This window comes from Nelumbo lutea, chromosome 1 (assembly GCF_056320005.1).
Source record: "Nelumbo lutea isolate HS-2025 chromosome 1, American lotus-T2T, whole genome shotgun sequence".
In the NCBI taxonomy this organism is placed as follows: Eukaryota; Viridiplantae; Streptophyta; class Magnoliopsida; order Proteales; family Nelumbonaceae; genus Nelumbo; species Nelumbo lutea.
Genome location: NC_142684.1, coordinates 199145729 through 199164497, shown reverse-complemented (window position 1 = coordinate 199164497; position 18769 = coordinate 199145729). Strand labels below are relative to the sequence as shown.

Here is an 18769-nt window from a genome sequence, read left to right as displayed (position 1 = left end):
ACCCTTGCTGACATTTTATACTCTTTCCTCTCCCGTGACCTCTTTACCCATGAATTCCGTCTAAAGAATAGGAACACAGCATTGATTTCACCAATCCAAACCCATTATTCAGCTCTCTTTTCTTCTCCTCCCTCTTCATCATCCCTACACAATACACTGAACTGCCATAGGAACCACATCTCTGTGGGGGCAGTTCGGTGTTGTATCCCAATGCATGAAATTAATCCAGCTCTCTCTTTTAACACCGAGAGCATGAAATTAATCCAGTCGTATTCCAACTGAATAGAACATGGAATCTGATGAATCTTTATTGAGATTTGAGGGACCATACACTACTATACTAGAAAAGTGGAGGTTGTAGGTTGACCATTAGCTGTCCTACAAACTACAATGAAGATTGAAGAATGATCATAACTCATAACATAACATGACCTCTCTCTTTCTCTCTCTCCATTTGACTTTTGAATCTGACCAATGGTCATCATCATCGATCTGAGTGCAAACTTGCCTTCTTCTTCAGACAACACTTGGTTGGGAATGGCGACCACCATGGTTCCGATGGTGGTGTTATATTTGCAATGGAGATTCGGGCTGTGTGGGGGCGGTTCAATGCTGTGTAGGGATAGTGACGAGGGAGGAGAAAAAAAGAGAGAGAAATAATGGGTTTGGATTGGTGAAATCATTGTTGCATCCCTCCACTTTGTACAGTGGAGTTCTCTGCAAACATGCGTAAAGTATGATAACACAGAGACTAGTTTGTTGCTGCTCAAAAACCATGAGTCTTGATATGTTCCTTCTTCACAATTCTGGCCTGAACGAGGAATGCCAACACATTCTTCTATCGATCACCTTGAAGTTGAATAACTTGGCCTAGCTTTGGGTCCTAGACAATAGTACCATTGCAGCAAAATTCCTTCTTTAGATCCTTGAGTATTTTGAAGTAATTGAATTCCTTCTTCAAACCTTGCATTGTTAGGATTTTCCGACCATTTCTTTGTTGTATATGCCCATGCACATACTCCTTTGCCCCAACGCCCGAGTCCTCAGCATTTGCCTCTATAAAGGGATGGGACACTATAGGAATCTGGATGTTGAGTTTAGACATGAACCTTGGATGTGGAAAGTGGAGGATTATAAATGGAGTTTTGAAGGTATGGCTAGTTAAAGAAGAAAGAGATCGACGAGAGAGGAAAAGGGGATAACATGCTCACAGGGGTAAAATAGGTATTTAAAAAAATGATTAATCGATTCAATGTTTTTCAGCTTGGTCATTGATGGAAGGGAAGTTTTTGTTGAATTAGGAGAGGTTTTTATGAATGTCATAAACTTTAGGGGAGGTTTTTGTATTTTGCCCTATTAGTTAATTATCAACATTCTATTTATATTTTTCAGTTAATTATCACTATTGTCTTCCTATTAAAAGAAAAGTTGTAGAGAAGTATAAATCAGAAAATTAAGGTGATGTTTGGCATTGAAGATGATCCCTTGAAAATCACTACCACATTGAGCCGTGTCAGTGTTAGAGGAATCAATGTTGAAATTTCTTTTTGGTTGGCCAATTTTGGTGATTTTCAGGAAATTGGCCAAAAACCAATTCTTGAAATCATCACTTTCTTAGGGATCACCTTTTTTTGGTGATTTCCTAATTTCTAGCTGATTCTGATTTTTTGAGGATGACAAGGCATCCGGCACCAAATTGAATAATAACTCTAATATAAAAATAATCGGTCCTTGAGAATCAGTACCAAATAGAATCAAAGCCAATTTCTCAAAAATCGGCTTACATGGCAAAAATGATACCAAATAACAGAATTTATCGATTAAAAAAACATTGATCTAAAAAATCACTGATTTTTGAAAAATCAAGAAAGAAGAATCAATGTCGAGGCCAAACATCACCTAAGAGAAAATGAATAATAGTTAACCAAATTATTGGTATTTATAAAATACCTAACAATTATTGTTATTTATAGTTAACAAAAATACTATTAATTATAGTTAATGGAAATTACTATTAATAATTACTGTAAATTGTAATTTATCAATTTAATTATCAATTAAATTACAAATGATAATTTAAATTTAAAAATCCCTATGATTAAAATAAAGTAACAAGAATTATAATTTAAAATTCACTAGTTTTAATTATCAATGATAATTTTATGTAATTTAATTATGGATAATTAAATTATTGTAATTAAAAAAATTAAGTGGATAAAAGTACTATAATTAAAAAAATAAAGTTGCAATAATTGTAATTGAATTTCTGCAATTTAAAAAACATTATCAATGGTAATTGTAATTTAATTATGGACAATAATTTACAACTCTTGGAGAATTAAAACTACATTGCTTTGTTTTATGTAAACATACATCATGCATGATTCAATTATTTGTATTAGACTTTGATATATTAATTACATTACCCTTATGGGGGATTCCAACGTATCACCAAAAATACCAAAAAAAGATATACTAATTTTGTTGGTTTATTTTTATATGTTACAATCGTGGTTTTCAAAAACAGACCGGAAAAACTAGGAAGTGATCGGTTCCATTTTTCCCCAAAATCGGAAATTTGCCAAAAAATGTTGATTTGGCCAAAAAATTTCTGATCTGTGCAGTTGAACTATTCAAACTGTTCAATGGTTTTGACCATTTTTATTTTTTTGTTAGAATGGGTCATCTGTTCATTTCGAACGGTAGGACTGTTTAACCTAGAAACCGGACCCTTGACCAGTTCATTGTTCATTTCGATTTTAAAAACCTTGATTACAATTTAAAAAACATTTTCCTTATTTTTCATTTTCATATATAATGGGTTGGACCCTCTAAATGCCCCCTCTCCATCTCTAATTTTATTTTGCCTTGGCAAATGATGCAAGAGTTTACATTTCCATTCAATCCCTTTGTGATCATATTGGATAGGGCCCCACTAGTATATTATATACTAGTTGGTACCCGTGCTATGCATAGAATTTTTTAACTGAATTGCGAAAAAGAATTGTTGGGCTTTTAAGAATTAATATCCACTATTTATTTTTTTTGAAGCCTACCCATTATTTAAAATTAATTAAATTTAAGTTTAGTATACAAATAATTATCCACAAATAATAGTTTAATTAATAACTAATTACTTAAATTTTTCTTGAAAGACAATAACTAATTAAACTTTAGGGGTTGATAAAATTTTAAATAGCTAAGTAACTCAGAAAATTTGTTTAGGAGTGGATAAAGTGATTAATGCAACCATAAAACTTAACCAAATTGAAAGTTAAGTAACTATAACATTTTATTAATGTAAACTACTAAACTTTATAGAGGAAGTTTTAAGTAATTTGTCCATTATTTAAATTTTTTATAGCCTAACCAATATTTAAAGTTAATTAATTTAATATAAATTAAGTATAAAAGTAATTGCCCATAAATAATATTATAATTAGTAATTAATTAAACTTTAGGGGATAATAATTAAGTAACTCAGTAAATAATTATATCCTTACAACAATTGATTTAAATCCTCAAGAAATCCATGTTCTTTTTCAGATTTATGTGAGGACTAGGAAAAGTTTATTTTTCCTAGTAAGTGACACCCATCTCCTAAGTGGGTAAATTAACTTTCCCATCTTGGGAAATTTGCCAACACTTGGATAGAACGAAAATGCTCATTTGATAACTTTTCGAAAAGCCAAGGAGGCCTTGGTAGAAAGAGGTGGTTCCTCCATTTGACAATAGTTAGTAGTTATGCATTCAATTTTAGTTGGTTTTGATTTATGGTGGGAGGGAAGGAATATGTTTTATCCATTTGACAAAACTAATGCTCCCTTTGTTTGGTTTTGATCTACAACTGCAGCTTGTAGGATTAAGATCACGTTCTTCTAATTGCAACCACAACTTGTAAGATTAGAAGTGTTGGTGCTACATGTGTTATTTTTTTTCACAATAATAATAAATAGTGATTGTGCATGATATGTAAGCTCCTAGTTGGAAGAAGACTTGGACCTTAGTTGCGTAAAGAGTTGGACTAAGCTGCAAGACAAAGGATCAGAGAACCTGGGGTATTTAACCCGGTGAGGTCGCTTCGATGCTTAAGTTAATACTGGGTTGTGCGAGCTGAAAGTTTGTATGCTAGTAAGCTAGTGAACAAATAATCGCGTGTACCTGAGTCTTGGGGGTTGATGCCCTTATATAGCTGGGCTGCCATAGGTCTCATAAAACGTTCTTGGAATCCTTGACCCATGGCGTAGGGATTTATTTTGCTTTGGAAGGGGGGTAACGTACCAATTAATAAGGCTTACCATTTCCCTCCGATTCGGGCGGGGTAAGGACAAGGCCTTCAGTTACGCGGCATGATCCTGAGAAGTTTGGAGATGATTTTCGAGCTCCTAGGTTCAGCTACATGGCACCTCGGTGTAAGTGGGTATCGAGGTGCTCCGGGTCCTAAGAGGCCGAGCACCCGAGGTCCCCCGATCTGCTGACGTGGCACTATGTGCTGATTTTTCATTTGGCTGGCAAGCCACATCCACGTGTCCCTTACATACTAGGTCAGGCCAAATCACCCCTCATCAATAGCCCCCCACTCCCCATGCTAGGGGTCCTGACCCGGTGTGGGGAGTTCATGGCCAACCCAAGTGGATTTGGGGCGACTTCCAGGCAGTTCGGATGGCGGCTCTTTGGTCGGACCTTCAAATCGCGTACTGGGTACGTGCAGACGCCATGCCATTTATAAACTCCACGGACATCAAATCGCGCACTCAACCGACTTCGATCTCGGAAGGCATGCAACCAGTTTTTACGAGAGCCGTCAGATTGTGTAGATCTTAACTGTTGAGTCCTGGTCATGGTGGCTATAAATAAGGGCCAGAGGGGCCCATTTTTCTTGCCACATATTGTGTGCTCGAGTTTGATGAGGTCGCGCTTCAGTCTTCTAGGTTAGTGTTAGTTGCCTTTTGCATCCGTGGTCTTTTTGCTTCCTTCGGTCTTGTTGGTGAGTTCATCTCTCTTCGTTTCCATTTCCTTTTGTCTTGTTCCTCTAATTCGGTATGTCTAGCGTTATTAGCTTATGTAGTCTTTTTGATGGGAGTGAAGAGTTCACTAGGGTCGAGGTGGGCACCTCGGCGTAGGTTGTAGAGTTACACCCTGCTAATGTGAATGCCTCAGTGCGGGGTTTGGACTCCAACCCGTCTAAGGCAGACTCACCTTGGCAGGAGCACGAGGCTTTAGACAAGGGGGGCTCCACTTCGCATTGAGCTCGGGGACCAACAACTTCGGTCCTTCCATGATGACGGCTGATAGGCTCCTGTCTCTGTTAGCTCGGTACAAGATGCTCGATACCCTTGTGTACAACATTCCCTTATGTAGTTTTCCTTGGGATCATGGTCACGACGAGATCGTGGTGTTCAAGTAGCAGCTCGTAACTGGGTTGCAATTCCCACTTCAACCTTTCATAATTGAGGTCATCAAATTTTTTGACATCGCCATAGATCAACTCCATCCCAACTCAATCCATAACATTGTAGGTACCATCTCCCTTTTTCACAACTATAACTGGCCTTTGACCCTCAACATATTTTCTTCGATCTGCTACATTAAAAGGAACTCCGCCTGTGTTCTCCTTGAGCATAGGCGAAGTTATTACATGTCTCCTCATTCGGGCTACAAAATTTTGCATGGTCTTCCCAACAAAGTCCTAACTTGGAAGAGGTGCTATTTCGTAGTTCGTAATGCTGCGGGGTGGCGATTTTCAACCCACTAGAGACCTGCCATTTAGGACCCCGACATCAGGTTTGACAAAGAGACACCGGAAGAAGTCTGATCTTGGGCGAAGCTCGGGTTGAAGTTTGAAAACTTCATGTTTGAAGAGAAGCTCATACAAACTGGGCTGAGTCCTCCTGATAGGTCGTAGTCTTGGTGCACACACTTGTTTTCTTTTTCGCAGCTTGCCTTGATTTTGTAATTGATTTGTTTGTTACCATGCTCTTTGGAAGCATGAAGAGGGGGAAGAAGAGGAAAGTCTCCAAGAAGGCCCGTCCCCTTGAAGCTGTCACCAAATCCAATGTTGACGTTGCTGTCCCCAAACATCCTCCCATCATTGACTTGGTCGAGGATGACCAAGGTAGGGACTCTCCATCTCACCTACCCGAGGATACCCTGGTGTCTGATCCTCAGTCCACTCAGGCAGCCACCCCTTTGAGAGATGACTCTTCCTAGGTAGCTCAGAGCATTTTGACTCCAAAGTTCATCCTCCTCAAGAGTAATGATGCGGTCTTCGCCGAGGAGGTCGTGTAATGGGTCGATCTGTCGGTGGCTCAGTTCGGGGCCAGAACGACGACTCACTGTATGGTGGTATGTGTTTGATCACTGGGCTGTACTCCTTATTATTCTTTCTTGGTACTTAGATTTTATTTCTTTCTTGGCAGGTGAACTTTGTGATTCATGCTCTTGCTTGTCAATCCGAAGTATAGTTGAAGCAGACCCTCCAGGATGAAGAAATCTCTCGAAGCATTCAGCGTAAACTGGACTTAGCTCATGGCGAGATTCATAAGCTAGAAAAGGATGCGCGAGCTCAAAAGGAGCTGATCGTTTTGCTGAGGGAGGAGAAGAAGAAGCTCAAGGAGGAAAGGGAGGCCCTCCGAAGGGAAAAGGAGATCCTCGAGGAGCTCATGAAGGAGTGCACAAAGATCTTCGACGACGTGATCGAGGACACTAAGGTTTTGGCCGTCAAGGAGTATAAATATTCGGAAGAGTAGTGTAAGTTACTGATCGAGACCGGCACAACGGCCTATCACAAGGACTTCAAGCTCAGCAGGTGACTGACAAGGCACGAGTTCCCCGAGCTCGACCTTGGTGCTATCACCACATCTAGGGTCATCGAGGATATGGTCGGGGAGGTTGCTAATGACCTGTACTCCAAGGAGGAGAGTGATGAGGACCTCCTTGATGAAGAGACAGTGGAGGAGGGAGACGGAGATGCTATCGCCGAGGACCATATGGAGATCGACCACCTTGCCATAGTTACTAATGGAGACGAGGAGCCCTACATCGACTAATGTTCTATCTGCCTCTTTTCTTGGACTCCCTGTATATACGTAATGTCCTGAGCCTCCGAGCTCGGTTAAGTAAATGTAGCTCTTCTCTTTTTTATTTGATATACTTTGGACTTCCTTTAGTTAATACAATGTAACAGTTTCAAAATTTCTTGTTGTGCAAAATTTTCTAAGTATGAATTACTCTTGAACTTCTATGTAGGAATAAACCGATCTCAATGTATGGAGAAGTGAATAGACATTATAGGGTATATGCTCGACCTGCCTGCGCACAATCTACTTATTTGCCCATGCTGAAGCAATTGGATTCTCGGTTGCCTATGCCTTAGTGATTAGGTCTTAGGTTGCCTATGCTGAAGAGGCAACTGGGTCTTAACATGCCTATGCCTTAGCGACTAGTTCTTAGGTTGCCCATGATGAGGAGGTGATTGGGACTTATGTTAGCTCGGCACCATAGCCCTTAGGCTTTGGGAGTGACTTATAGTCCTCTCTCCAGTTCGATGTCCTTTTGACCAACTCGGTGGTCTTGTGGACTTAGAAAAATTTTTGTCATATTGGAGTCGCGAGCTCATAGATGGTATCTCCTCAAGTGGTCAACATTTGAAGTCCGAGGTACTTGTTTCCCTTCCATGTTCTCGAGCTCATATGTGCCCTCTTCGAACACTCGTCTCACCCAGTATAGACCCTCCCAATTCGATCCGAGCTTAGCCACGCCGGTTTCAAGTACCATTACCTTGTGGAGCACCAGGTCACCAACTCGAATCTGTCGTTTCTTGACTCGGGTATTGTAGTACCGAGCTACTCACTGTTGGTAAGTTGCAGTCCGGATATAGGCCAGGTTGAGTACTTCTTCGATCAGATCCAAGTTGGTTCGGAGCTCGTCATCATTTGCCTCTTAGTCGTATGCTTCGAGACTTAACGTTGGTACTTCGATTTCCACTGGAATCATAGCCTTCGTTCCATACATGAGGTTGAAGGGTGTTTCACCAGTTGTAGTCTTGATTGTCATCCTATAGGCCCAAAGGACACTGGGCAACTCGTCCACCCATAACCCTTTAGCTCGCACTAAGCAAGCTTTCAGTCTATGAAGAATAGCCCTGTTCGTCACTTCGGCCTGTCCGTTTGCTTGCGGGTGTGCCACCGAAGGGAAGTTTTATTGAATCTCCATCTCAGCACACCAATTATACGACTTGATATCTTCGAACTGCTTCCCGTTGTCCGAGATCATCACCTTGGGTAATTCAAAATGACACACAATGTTCTTCTAGAAGAAGTTTTGCATGTTCCGATCAGTAATGCTTACCAACGGCTCAACTTCCACCCACTTTGTGAAGTGGTCCACTGCTACGACCAAGAATTTCTGCTACCATGTTGCCGGCGAAAATGGACTAAGGATGTCGATCCCCCATTGCGCAAAGGGCCATAGGCTGGTCAGGTGCTTTAGATCGGCAACGAGTTGATGGAGGATGTTGGCGTGCCTCTGACATTTGTTGCATTTCTTGATGAGCTCGAGCGCATTTCCCTTCAAGGTAGGCCAGTAGTAGCCTTGCCTTAATGCTTTTTGGGTGGGTGCTCTACCCTCCAAGTGTCCTCCGTATAGTCTTTCATGGATGTCACGAAGTACTAGTTCAGTTTCTGAAGGTCGCAAGCAACATAGGAAGGGGAGCGTGAAGGACCTCCTGTACAGCCATTCGTCAACAATGACGTACTGAGCTAATTGACGCTCTACCCTTCAAGCTACATTGTGTTCTACTAGTAGGGTCCCATGGAGTAGATAATCAACTAGCGGGTCAACCCAGCTTGGTTTCGCTTGCAACACAGGAGTGACCTCTTCTGCCCCCCGAGAATGTTGGGCTGAGGTAGGTCTTCTATATATACAGTTTGCTTTGTGTTGCCGATGGTACTTGCCAATCGTGATAGGGCATCGGCCTCAGTGTTCTCAGACCTCGGTGCTTGCCTGATGAAGCAAGAATGGAAACCTGGTTGGATTTCTTTGACCTTGGATAGGTAAGCTGTCATTGTTGAATCACGAGCTTCATAGTCGTCATTGACTTGGTTTACTACCATCTGAGAGTTGCTGCACATGACAAGGTGTTTTACAACCATCTCTTTCGCTAGGTTTAGCACATCAATTAGTGCCTCATACTCTGCCTCATTGTTCGACACCTCGAATCCGAACCAGAGAGCATACTCTAGATTTACCTCACTTGGGCCATACAATATCAGTCTAGCACCACTTCTTCATTGGTTAGACGAGTTGTCCACATGGAGGATCTAGGGCTCCTTGTCCCAGGGTCATCCTACCCTAACCGAGACCGATGCCACGTTAGTTGATGCCCTTGATGCATTAACGATCTCAATCTGTTTAGGGGCTGGTGTGTTGAACGTACATTTTGCTACGAAGTCCACCAAGACTTGGGCTTTGATTGCTGGACGTGGCTCGAACCAAATGTCCTATTTGCTTAGCTCGATGAACCACTTCGTTAGCCTCCCTGACACCTTGGGCTTAAGCAAAATGTGCCTCAGGAGTCTGTTATTGAGGACGACAATGGTGTGGGGTTAGAAGTATGGACGTAGTTTTCAAGCTGCTACTACTAGCACTTAAGCTAGCTTCTCGGTGTCGGAATATCTGGTTTCAGTGTCCTGCAAAACTTTGCTTACATAATAGATTGGTCGTTGGACTTGGTCTACTTATCTAATTAGTACCGAGCTGACCACCTCATCACCTGTGGAGGGGTACAACTTCAGTTTGTCTCCTTCCTTAGGTCAAAACCGGGGCGGTACATAGATATCTTTTCAGCTCATCAAACGCGAGCTGGCACTCTTCGGTCCATGCAAAGTCTTCGTTGTTTTTTATTGCTTTAAAGAAGGTAGGCACCATCCTACCGATTTAGACATAAATTGGCTCGAGGCAGCTACCCAGCCTATGAGTCTTTGGACCTCATTTATTTTTTGGGGTGGTCTCATATAAAAATTGGCCTTAATCTTATTAGAGTTGGCTCCAATGCCATGCCGGTTCACTATGTAACCGAGGAATTTGCCCGATGTGACCCCAGAAACACACTTATTTGGATTAAATTTCATGTTAAATTTCCTTAGAATTTGGAAAACTGAATTCAAATCATGAACTAAAGAACTTGAGAATTGGGTCTTTTCGACCATGTCATCAACATAACACTCAATCTTATTGCTAATCAAAGGTTTGAAAATTTTATTTACAAGTTGTTGGAAAGTTGCTCCAACATTTTTCAAACCGAAGGGCATGACTTTATAATAGTACAACCCTAGCTTAGTTACAAAGGCAGTCTTGTCCTGATTGGATAAGTCCATCCTAATTTGGTTGTAGCCAGAGTAGGCGTCCATGAAACTCAACAACTCGTGCCCTGAGGTCATGTCTACCGGGCGACCTATTTTGGGTATGGGGAAGTAGTCCTTTGGGCAGGCTCTGTTTAGGTATGTATAGTTGATGCACATGCGCCACTTTCCGCTAGCCTTCTTCACCAGCATGGGTTTGGTCACTCAGCTCAGGTAATGGACATCCTTAACGAAGTCTATGGCGAGGAGCTTCCCGACCTCCTCATCGACTACCCTCCACCGCTCCGGGGTGAGGTTACGGTTTCTTTGTCTAATTGGCCTGACCAAAAGGTCCACATTTAACTTGTTAGTAATCACACTTGGGTCGATGCTGGGCATGTCTACCACGGACCAGAAAAAAACATCTAAATTATTTAGTAAGAAACTTACTAATCGTGTTCGGAGTGGTTCGCTTATTAGGGCACTAGTCTAGAGAGTCTTAGTTGGCTCAGTCTAGGAAATTGGTATGTGGACTGTCTCCTCCATCGGGGTTGCTTGCTCCTCGGTGTAGTATGCTGGTTGTTCTAGCTCGACATCTTCCGCCAGTTTCACCTTTCCTTTTAGTGTAGCCTCGTAGCACTTGCGAGTCTCTAGCTGATTGCTTCATACTACCATGATCCGACCAAGGGGTCTAACTTCTTCAATACTGAATCCCACCAAGGGTGTGTCTGCTGGCTCCAAGTCACTTTGCTTCAGCTGTAGCTTGTTGAAAATCCCTTTAAATAGGATGTCGGCCGAACTGCCAGGGTTCACCAGAATCTGCTTCACTTCAAAGTCATTAATGACGAGCTTCACCACAAGAGCATAGTCATGAGGGTACTGTATGCCACACACGTCGTCCTTAGTGAAATAGATAGACTCTTCTATCTGATGTCATTTCGATGGGTTTTCTACTCTGTGCTTTAGTTCTTTGATTGAGGTCTTCCATGCTGCTATATTACACCCCACTACAATGGATCTACCAGTGATCATGTTGATCATCCCATGGATCGGTCTTTCTTTCGGTAGCTATCGAGATGGCTGCTCATTCTGTCTGCTTGACTCTGGAGCGTCTCTCCATCGGTCTTCCTTTCGGTCCCCCTGTCCTTTCTCTTCGCCCAAGATGTAGTTCTTTAGGTATCCGCGGCGAATGAGCTCTTCGATTTTGTCATGGAGGTTTCGACAATTCTTTGTGTTGTGACCATGGTCCTGATGAAAGTGACAGTAGACATTCGGGTTCCTAGTCGTTAGGTCTTCCCATAGCCTGGGTGGCCATTTGACGTAGGAGGAGTCCTTAATTGCCATCAAGATCTCCCCTCGCTTCGCGTTGAGGGTAGTATAGTTGGTTCTTTCTACAAGAGGGGTCCTAGATCACTGACCCGACTTGTAGCTTCAGGAGGGGGACTTACTCCTTGAGAGAGGTGACTTACTTCTTCTCCTTGGTGAGTTGCTCTTCTTCCTTTTATGTTTGCCACTACTCATACCTTCTTCTTATTTCTTCCTCTTCTTGCCTTGCTAGCCTTTCGGTTTCTGGTTGAGCTCTTCTTTGGGGCTTATGAATCTCTCGGTAAATGCGAGAAACTCTGTAATAGTCTTTGGCCGGGGTCTACATGATCGCTGGGGTCGTAAGATCTGTCGTACTTGTCCAATGGAGGTACCTTGAAATCCTTCGGCATTGGGCCCGCTAGTAGCTCAGGTGATAGGGGGATGACCGACTTAACAGAGCTAGGGCTATTTGCATAGCCACCGAGCTTACCTCTTCTTTTTCTTTGCTCTACTCCAATGCCTAACTATTCTTTGCTGGCGGACTGTTCCTAGCTGAGGAACAACGAGTCTTGCACCGCCGCCGCTTCCGCTGCTTCTTTACTGGTTCAACATTGGTGCTACTGACTTTTGTATGGTTAGGAACTTCAATTCTGGTCCTCTCTCGCTTCCAAACTCTGTTGCGAGGTGGATCAGGGTTCCTTCCTGTTGCTTCTTCTTGGTCTCAAGACCAGTGCTAGATGCTTCTTCCTGCTACTTCTTCTTGTCTTGAGCCTGCACCTCGAGCCCCAAGTCGACGATCATCGCGTCGTGATCTGTTGTTCTCCGGCTGCAAAAGTTGCTGTTGGATGTTCCTCTCGAGCTGGCTGACTTCGGGCCTGTCCTTCAGGTTCCCCTTTTGAGAAACTGAGGGAGTGTGTTGCCCATCCATCTTGCCCCGAGGTGGGGTCCGACCCCTGGGAGGGACCGGTACCTACGAGGTTCCCTCACCCCGATGGGGAGATCAGTGGACATTCTAGTGGGTCCTATGCTGATTCTGGTTCTAGTTCTGTACTTGATACTGACCTGTACGTTGTGGTGGAAACTGTTGTTGGCTTGGCTGCAGTGGTGGAAACTACTACTGGTATTGCTGGTAGAAATAGTATTGTTTGAATTGTTGGAGTTGATGAATCTATTGCATCTAGATTTGCATGGTCCTAACACTCTAAACGAGATCGTCGAACTGAGAGTGTCCAAACCCGAGAGGGATCAAAGAAGTCTCTGAAAAGGTGGTGTTCACCTGGGGCAACGAGACATTTATCTGTGAAGTCGTCTGTGGCATTGATAGAGAGGGGATCCCCGAAGTAGTCAAGGGGATGGTGAATTGCCCGATAGTCACTGAGAGGCCTTGAGGGAGTGACGTTTGGTGATCTTGCCCCCCAGTGACATTCATGTCAATGCCCTTATCGGTATTGCTGGAAGATGCCATTGAGAAATAATGCGGTGGTTGATGAGATGTAGTACTAACCTTTCGATCGTATTCGCACAGATGATGCCAATTGATTGTGCACGATTTGTAAGCTTCTAGCTGGAAGAAGACTTGGACCTTAGTTGTATAGCGAGCTGGACCAAGTTGCCAGACAAAGTATCAAAGAACTCAGGGTGGCAAACCTAGCGAGGTCGCTCCGATGCTTAAGTTAATACTGGGTTGTAAGAGCTGAAAATTTATATGCTAGTAAGCTAGTGGGCAAATAATCGCGTGTACCTGAGTCTTGGGGGTTGATGCCCTTATATAGTTGGGCTGTCGTAAGTCTCACGAAACATTCCCAGAATCTTTGACCCGTGGCGTAGAGATTCATTCTGCTTTGGAAAGGGGTAATGTACCAATTAATGAGGCTTACCGTTTTCCTTCAATTTGGGTGGGGTAAGAGCGAGGCCTACAGTTACGTTGCGTGATCTCGAGAAGTTCATAGACGATTGTCAAATTCCTAGGTTCAATTACATGGCACCTCGGTGTAAGTGGATACCGTGGTGCTCTGGGTCCAAAGTGGTCAAGCACCTGAGGTCCCCGCACTATGTGTTGATTTATCATTTGGCTAGCAAGTCGCATCCACATGTCTCTTACATACCAGGTCGGGCCAAATCACCCCTCATCAAATAGAAAATAATAAAAACAAAGAAATTAAGAAAAGTTAAAAGGAAAAAAACATGAGGGTTATTTTGGAGGGGAGATGTTTTAGAAAGACTTTTTTAGGTAATTGAGAAGGCAATTCACGGACATGCTTTTGTTTTTACTCAAAATAAATTAGAAGGCAATTAATAATTTGCCCACTCTCATGGTAACATGCCCAACTCATAAACTTTCTTAACAGGAAAGGCTGTTGGGGGCCAACAACCAAGTTTTTCCATTGAGAAGTGGGTAGAAATGTGAAAGTCTTTCACATGGGCTTGATTTTTTGAAAACTGTTTGGATTAAATCCCATCTTATATGGCTTATATTTATCAAGAGACGTGTATTCTTTTATCTTTTAAAAAACAAATAAAAAATCTTGAACGTTACAAATCTGTTGGGAAGGGAGAGAAATATCGGTAACACACGTAGATATGTTACCTATTTATTCATTTATAAATATATTATTTATATTGCATTTTTTGTAAATTTGTTATATTATTTATTTTTTATAAACGAAAAATTCCTACCTTGTAATTTAGGCTGAGTGCCAATTTAGTATCCGAACTTTAAAACGTGACAATCTAATATCCGAACTTTTGAAATGTGACAATTTAGTACCTATTGTTAATCAATCGTTAAATGTCATGAAAAAAGATACAAATGCCCTTCAAGTGTCATCTAATTTTCTTTATCAACCATTTGTTAATAGATGATCCCAAGTATTTCTATTACCGGTTGATAAAACAATAACTATTTAACAAATTCCCTTCAGGTTAAACGCATATCAACACTCATCAGTGTTCGAAGGAAAAACCGGGGTTCTCCATTGATAGATAAAGTTGTGTGGGTACCCTTTCACCCGATTGATATTCCACTGTCAATTATCTATGAGAAAAATTAATTACTCATTACTGGGTACCCTTTCACACAATTAATTACCCATGAGAAAAAATAATATTCCACCTGTTAGCTGTTAGTTAAAAAATGAAGGGAAAGCGAGCTTCTTCGATTTTTTCTATCTATCAATGGTGTTGCCTAGGATCCTTAACCTTGATCTTCAAGTGTCTGTCGGGGAAACCCATTCTCTCCACTTGTTTGTCCTTGCATCCATTTTTTTAGTGAGGTTGTAGTAAGGCCGCAACCTCTTCGGCATTGCGTCGAACTCTTGGCACCACTTTCTGTGAGCTGAATCACTCGCAAATGATGCAGTAGTTGGAATACTTAATTCTGAGCTCTGTTTCATGGTTTGATTGTTGAATTTTGTTGAGTTTAACTTTGGAGGCCGGTCTTCAAATGACTTTGATCAGTCAGTTTTTAAGTAAAGTTTGAATAATACCATGCTTTTCATTCTGAGCTCATATTTGCTTAACTCTCCCACCTGCTGGTATAAATCAGCTTGGTCGCGTTTCAAGTGAAAGCACAAGCCAGATGTTCCTATCTACCTGCTTTCCTCAGTATGACCAAATAAGAGAAAGTTGGTTTGGGTTTTAAAATCTTGATTAGTTCGCTTGAGCTTTTCAAGTAAAAAAAAAATCAACATCTGGTTTGATGTTTCTTTTTAGTTTACACTAGTTCCGGGAGTGGGAGAAGCAATCTCAGCTTTTTGGGGTCTTGTTTACTTTTCTTTGGGTTTTCAAAACAAAATCCTGGTTTGAAGTTTACTCTGTTGTTTGATTTGGTTTTCTTTTAAAAGTAAAGAGGGTTTTGGATTGTGTTCCTTAATGGTTTGGTTGTCATACTTGGGGCTCTGGTTTGGATTGAAGCAATCTGTTCTATACCATTCCTAAATCTGCATTCTCACTGTGAACCTTAGCGTTTCACGCCAGAGGTTGGTGTTGGAATGACGGCCTTGTTTAACCTAAGTGGATTTCCTCTATCCTATCTTAAATCAACATTGAGCTGATTCACAGGTAGACCCAAGTGCTTGTTCAGAATAAAAGAAAAGATCTATTCAGAACTGTTCCTCCTCCTTCACTTCCCTCCATGTGTTGTGTCTCCTGTCATTTATGTGGGTTGGTGGTGAAGTATGAGTGCTGATTGGTGATCCACATATAGAGTCATTCAAGAGCTTTATGAGAAAGCTCCCATCTGACAGAGAACCGTCCTGTCCTAACCTTAGGCACTAGTTCGCCTCATACATCAGAACACTAGGAAGTAAGCTTCAGTAGCTTTTTTCTGTTGATGATTCAATTATGTGATTATTGGGTAAGGCTAACTTATCTAAGTTTGATGGTTTTCTATTATGGTTGACATGCTTGTTGCTTCTAATATCTGTTCAAGTAAGTAAATTGCATGACAGTCTTGTTTGAATAAATCCTTAGTCTCAAGCTTGATAAAGCCAACATCTCTCATTTGCTTGCTAAATACACAAGATTCATGGTGAAAACAATTTTGGACTTTCAGGGTGGCTGCAATTTCTACCCTGGCTAACTTCCCATAGTTGTGGCTCTCTTTCCTTGCGACATGAAGATAAACATGTGCCAGAGGTAATCAGTCTCTCAAAGCCTTTTGAACGAGGGTCTTTCAGGTCTTGTTCCTTGCCTTTGGTTGTAGGCCTGACTCCTGAAGGTTACTTTCCAGCACTAAAATTTCAACACCAAGAGCAAGTTGTGAAGATGACTTATGACCAGGGGTAGTTAGCTAGCGTTTGGCTTGGTAGGAATACTCTCAGGCAAATGCAACTGCTTAGTTTCTCAGGAAAATGCAGAATTCTTGTTGGACTTAACTCTTAATTAGGTGGGTACAGGGTAAGGGAATTAATGCTGTTTTGCTGCTAATTATGAGATGGAGTGGTGAGTGCATATAAGGGTGAAAGGAGCATGGCCATACCCGCCACACTAGATGCAGGTTGGAAGTTGGGGCAAAGGAAGTGGTTTCTAGTTCTATTATTCTGTGTTTTGCTCATTGTTTTTGTCCTTTTTTTTTATTTAGGCACATATCTTAAATAATAGTGAAAAATAAATAAAATAAAGTAGCAGATTGTCATAAATCAGTTTCATCACACATCATTGAATTCTTGTAGCCTAATGGCCATTTGAAGTTGGTTTTGAATTGCAAAGTTGGAATTCAGCTGTCTGTGCTCCTCTGATTTAATGCCATCACGGATCAAGTCCTGGTTGGAGTAGAAATGGTTGCATGAATCTGTTATGGGCCTAACCCGTGCTTTCTCCCTATAGTACTTGCCTTTCTGCTCAATGTTTGCAGTGATTCTTGCTGAACAGCAGTCCCTCAGATTCTGTTCAAGACCAGCAGGTCGGTAATAGAATGTATTTCCTAAATCTGTTCTATCCCTTGTTGGCCTTGAGATGGAGTTTTTCCAGCATTTGATACAGAAGGGCCTTGGCCCACCGGACTGGATTGCTGAGAAGCAGTTTGGATAACTGGTTTTAGGAGCTATAGGTAGAAGTTACTTAAACATGGGAGTTTTGTTCTGATCTGACTTGTTTTGAGAGCAGTCCCTGGTTAGTCATTGGGTTAATTAAGTGAGTCTAGCTTTAGGACGACTACACTATCCTAATCAGGTGTTTTTACAAAACTAAGAGTCAGCTTAGTTTACTTCATTTTTTTTTCTTTCCATTTGAGGTTCAGACTCCCTTAGTGTTAAAGAGTGGTGTCAGTATTCAGTATAAAACAAGAATGTCTTCTTGTGGAAATAACTTCCATCTGGGAATTTTAATAAAACCCAGTTAATCTCGATTCCTGGGGACCAAATGTCTTCTTTTGACTTAAACCGGCTTCAGACATCTGCCAGGTGTTCTTTTCTGGATTAAGTTGACTTTAAGACTAGTACAGAGATTTGTTTTGTTGCAGAATAGTTGGGTTTCCCTTCGAATTTGTTCAAAGATCTTGGCTATTTAATCTGTTATAACTTCTGTGTTTGCCATTAGCATGATTGCTCTTTAGTCTCCTTTTTACTTTTAATAAGGTGACTAGTTGCCGGGGTCCAATTCCATCCAGCACCCCAAACAGATCAGGCACACCACTTTGACTCTGTCTGCACATAGGCGACTGTGAACATTCTAGCTTCCTTTTCTTGTTTATTGGTTATCGACCGTTGGGTTCTGAGTTGGGGAGATGGCAACAACCTTGGAGAAATCCAGTTCGTTTGATCCTTTGGGGCATTTGTCTTCCAGGACAGCTGCAATCATGTTCACAATCACTTTTCTAGACTCATCCAGTCCAACTAGTTGATTACCAGCAACAGCAGCAGTGACCTTTTTAGTCAACCGATCCTTAGCTCTTGCTTCACCATCACCACTAATGTTGGCTTCTTCTTCTTCTTCTTTTTTTTTTTTTCTGTCTAGAAATCTTCTTTGTAGCATCGCCAAACCCATCACTTTCGTCCTTTTCTAAAGCTTTCTGGGCTGCATCATCTTTATCAACATTTGGCCTTCCATTCTCCTTCACTCTGTTATCATCATCAAGCTTTGACAGCTCCGTGGCTTCTTGATGAATGTGAGGTTTCGGCTCAGCAGTCGATTTCTGACTGGACATTTCTTGGATCGGTTTTGGTTATTTTTCCGGGCTCATGGCTTTTTAAGTCATCGCAGGTTTCCTGGTGCTTGTCAGGCGCGGGCAAGCTTCCAGTTCCGGGATATTGAGTTGTAGGTGCTTCTGAGTTTGAGGTGGGCTTCACTTTAGGTTGCCGCTGTAGTGGTTGGACCGGAGTAAATGTCTTTGGCATTACTCGAATGCCACTCCTGTTACAGTTCTCAGGAAATGAGTTACACTAGGGCCTATCTTGAGGGGGTTAATTAGGCGATGGCTAGTGAGTCAGGCACTTTAACTGACCTTTGAGGAGGATTAAGCCACCATCGGTAAAGACTGGGGTCCAAAAATAAAAAATTAAAAAATTAAAAAGAAACAAAAGCAAAAAAGAGCAGGATGTTTTGCTTTGCAATAGGTAGATTTTCGCTCAGTTCCATAATATTCGGTTTTATGTCTAGAAACATTTATACGCGCTTGTTTACATGTA

The 18769-nt window shown here is 41.7% G+C and overlaps 2 pseudogenes; both read right to left on the bottom strand.

Moving 5' to 3' along the window:
- Positions 1 to 766: 766 nt before the first annotated feature.
- On the bottom strand, positions 767 to 1105 carry LOC148880288 (protein translation factor SUI1 homolog pseudogene; annotated as a pseudogene).
- A 16397-nt stretch (positions 1106 to 17502) lies between these two features.
- Positions 17503 to 18478, bottom strand: LOC148880287 (uncharacterized; annotated as a pseudogene).
- Between the last annotated feature and the right edge of the window lie 291 nt (positions 18479 to 18769).